The following is a 4,512-nucleotide window of genomic DNA, read 5'->3' as shown; positions in this document are numbered from 1 at the left end:
AAATTAGGCTTATATGATTATATTTCTGGTTTAATAAGACGGGCCCAGCCGCATCCTGACCCAGAATTTGTTGAGATTAAATGAGCTATTAGGCCGTGTTTTATTACTAGAGCGAAAAATTAGAGTCCGACTATGACCCAGAATTCATCGGTATCTTGTCTACCCGGCACCGGCATCATGGTTTTATTTTTTAATGAGCCCAGCCCGAAGGCATAGCCCAGCCATGAACAGATCCACCACGTGAACACTACGATAAAAAATGCCTCCATGCAGGATTGAACTACAGACCTTCAGTTTACAAGACTGACGCTCTACCACTGAGCTATAGAGGCTCTACGCTTTAAATTGGGAGCCATATTCTATCTATTAAATTTCTGTATAAATTAGCAAATAATGACTTTTCTCCCTCGTAGATTCCAAAATCAGTTGACAATTTCGGTTCGTGATTGATTTTTGGCGTGACCATTTCCATATAACTGGAATCTGCATCCATTCATTTTACAAAATGCACAAAAAAAAAAAAAAACGTTTTCTGTTTGTTGAGAACTTTGAGAAGTGATATAGGCTCGGTTTGGAAGGAATGTAAATACAAATATCTACTAGTTGAGAAATACAAAACACAAGGTCTTGTATTGTGCACTACTTCCAAACGGAGCCTTAACATCCATTTTACAGATGCCAGCTTCAAATGCTTGAAGTTGGAATATGAATCAATCAGCTTATACGCCTTGCTTTGCTGCTATATTGCTTCAGGTAAAATAGAGTGGATTTATTTTATTTTATTTTTCGTCTTTTGTTGAATCTTTTTTATAGCTCGATAAGCCAATGATTTATTTATATGATTAAGCAACATGTTAATTTAATCGGTTACAATAAAATGGAAATGGATCGGACTTTTGGTGTACATCTATCTACTTTCTTTACTTTCCCTAAACAAAGCATAAAAGCTCATATAGGAAGTGCCCAAGTGTAGATGGCTCCTACTTAAATAAGATTCGACTTATGTGTCCTTCTTTATGTTCGTTATACTTAAGTTAATAAATTGATACTAATTCATATTTTTAGAATAAAATTAATATTCAAAAATAATAACTAATAACAAAATAATAATCATTAAATAATTAAAGATTATGATAATTAAATAATAATCAAATTAACGAAATCATTATAGTAATAAAAACACAGTTAAAATAATAAAATAATTAGAATAATGATTCAAAATCATTAAATAACAAATAACTAATAAATTTATAAAACTATAAAATAATCATAAATTATTATTATTTTAATAATAAATAATAATAGTGATGATCATGATCATGATAAAATAATAAAAATAGTTAAATAATAATAAAAGTAATTAAATGATTAATAATAATTATTATGAGTGTTTTAATAATAATATGATTATTATTGTTAAAATAATATTTTAGTATTATTGTTTATAAAGTTTTAGTATAGTAAGAGTATGTTACTAATAATAGATGTTGAATAAAATGTGCGAAGGAATTTTGCGGACAAATAAAAAAAATATTGTCAAGTTTGATGTTTGATGTCTAATAAAATAAGAGATTCCATCTGCACCCCACAAGGGAGCGCCCCACAACATCCCCACCGTGTATTTGGGAACATCTCCCAAGTACCAGAAATGATGATATCATCATCGGGAGATGTTCCCAATACACAGCGAGGATGTGCTCTAGGACGTTGTGGGGGCACCCCCTTGTGGGGTGCAGATCTGAACTTAAAAATAATAGTCTAGCATCTTTTTAACCCAATCAGCTAACTCGCCCAACCCACGGGGCCATAGGTTGGGTTGTATTCATTTAGTCCTACGTCATTGGCAGGTTGGTTAATTAACCCAATGAAGGGACATTTAATGGATTAGGTGGTTTGGCTCAATGTTTTTGAATCATCGTTGACCTAGACAGTCGGACGATTCGGCCCGAAAATCGTCCAACCAATCGATTCCATTTCACCCCTAACCCGTTCTTGGGTCAAAAACCATTGACTTCGTTAGAAAAAATCTGACCCGTGCGGTCGAACCATCAACTCGTTTGACCCTGCTAGCGATTTGCAATATAAAGTTGCAGAGAGGAGAACTCAAATATGAGATCTAGTTTAAGACACGAACTCAAATCTAGATCTCAGATCTGGGATCTAGCACAAAGAGAAGAAGAAGAAGAAGAAGACTACAGGTGTTTTATAGAAATCGATCTCATATCTGAGATCCAAGAACTCAGATCTCAGATCTGCATCCGTTGCCATTGCCTCACCATCACTGTCGCCGCTATCGTCGCCAGTGAGTATCGAATCCTCCTTCTCCTCTTCCTTCTTCTTTATTTTTTTCTTTCTCAGCCAACAACAGTTCTCCTTTCTCCTTTCTAACTTTCTTAGCCCACATCTCTTCTTTCTTATATGAGGTTTGCATATTAGGACAAATCTCATATAAACATTTTCCCTAATATGCAAACCGTCCGAACCGTTTAACCCAAACGATTGGACCGATGACCCAGAAACCAGTAGCTAAAACGGTTATGTTTCCACGTCGGTTTTTAAAACCTTGGTTTGGGTCATAATTAACCAACGGGTAATGCATTAACATTTGACAGTTCGACTTTCCTCAATCAGTCATGAAAGATTATTACCATTTGTGATGTTTGACTGATATTATTGTAGTTATTCCTATGATAACCATCTCAGCAAAGTTGCAGTTTGATTCATGTTGTTTAATGGTAATAGACTTAGGGCTGCAAATAAGTCGGATCAGATCCGATTTGAATTAGAACCTGATCGATTAGAGTCGAATTCAGACACTTCTCTTTATCCTAATAAATCGGATCAGATCAAGAAAGTCAATCCGTTTAGTTAATAGATCGAACTCATGTATACCCCGATCTGATCTACCATGAACCAATCTGATTCATGTTAGTTATGAAATATTATATATTATTATCTTATTATACTATATAAATAATATAATAAATATTTATATTATATCATAAATTTTTTTTGTTACAATTCGAATCAAATTGAATATCCGATAAGATATTCAAATTTGAATTCGAATCATTGACGGATTTCTATCAGATTTAGATCGGTCGGATTTCTTATCGGATCAGATCTGGCATACCCTTTACCAAATCCTATTTAGCAGCTCAATTTCCCCAAATATGTAGCCCAATTTCGCCAAATAGGAGATTGGTTTGTCTTTCTCAGTTGCTTTTTCATCCTTGGCTTTAGGTTTTAGGTTTTATTAGAATTCCTGTTGTTTCTCCTTTATTGTTTCCTATTTAGTTTAATTAGTCATTTTACCTAGGCTAGTTTTCACTACTCTATCCGTTTATTTAGTGGTTTTCTCTTTTGTGCTTGTATAATGTTAATTCCACAAGTTCCCACAGAATATAACCATTGGGGGAGTTCTAATTAATTTAATTAATTCCAATTCCTATAAATACCCATTTCCACCATCATTACATCAATTTTCATACTCTCTTTAATCCTTAATTCTCAATTTTGTCTAAGTTTCAATAAGAAGAAGACTTGTTCAAGTATCTCAAGTTAATAATTTGGGAGGTTTAGAAATTCCAACAATTGAAATTCTCAACTGGCAGATCAAGTAAGTTGTAATTAAATTAATTTTCATTTTTTAGTTTTAATGCTATAATTTTTTAAAAATGGCTGGCTCATCTCAAAATCAATTTTCCAATATGTTCAACTTTGATGATGTTCAATCACAGTACGTTATCACCGATATGGTTGATGTTACCGGAGCTGCCACCCCTAGTACTACTACTTAAGGGATTAGAAAAAGACCACTAACCTAACTAATCCACTTTGGAAAGTATTTACTATAGAAAACTTTGAAGTTAAAGGAAGAAGAGTTTTTTGTAGTAAATCATGAGTTATTTTAATTATAGTAGCTCTATAGCTCACTGCAAAATTCTAAATTACAGACCCCCATAGTCTACAAGTAGCCCCCCCCCCCCCCCAAACCACATCCTGCCCGTGATTTTAGCATCAATCTAGTGTCAAGATTCATCCCCATCCCCTGTACAATGGAGCTAAAGAATTCTGAGATGGACTGATCATAGAAACATGTAAAAAAGAAGAATGTTTTCTGTGTTTTCTAGTCTTATATACCCTTGAGTGTATAAAGACCAAGGTTCAAGGTTCAAAGCACTAACATGATAATCCTAATACAGGGCATATCGAATTAGCATCCAAACTCATGGGCTTTTGTGCCATTCAAGTGTTAATTCTGGACCTATGGTCGTAGTCATGACCACCACTGAAAGATGGCAACAGTCATGACCGCTGCTAAAAGTTCCTAATCATCATAGATCAACAAATATATCCAATTATACTAACGGTCCAAACTTTTTAGATCAATGGATTTTCCCATAAAATTGGAAGAATCCAAAATTATAAAATCTAATTTTTATATATTTTAAATGATTTTCATTGAAAGAAATAATTATAAAATAGACCTATCAATGGCATATTAATCTC

General features: G+C 33.6%; 1 non-coding gene across 1 annotated transcript; it reads right to left on the bottom strand.

The window, feature by feature from the left end:
- Positions 1–260: 260 nt before the first annotated feature.
- Positions 261–332, bottom strand: TRNAT-UGU (transfer RNA threonine (anticodon UGU)). The gene has a single exon. It is a non-coding gene; the product is annotated as a tRNA-Thr (tRNA).
- Positions 333–4,512: the final 4,180 nt, after the last annotated feature.

This window comes from Nelumbo nucifera, chromosome 3 (genome assembly GCF_055504915.1).
Source record: "Nelumbo nucifera cultivar China Antique chromosome 3, China Antique-T2T, whole genome shotgun sequence".
Lineage (NCBI taxonomy): Eukaryota > Viridiplantae > Streptophyta > Magnoliopsida > Proteales > Nelumbonaceae > Nelumbo > Nelumbo nucifera.
This window is presented reverse-complemented; position numbering and strand designations above follow the sequence as displayed.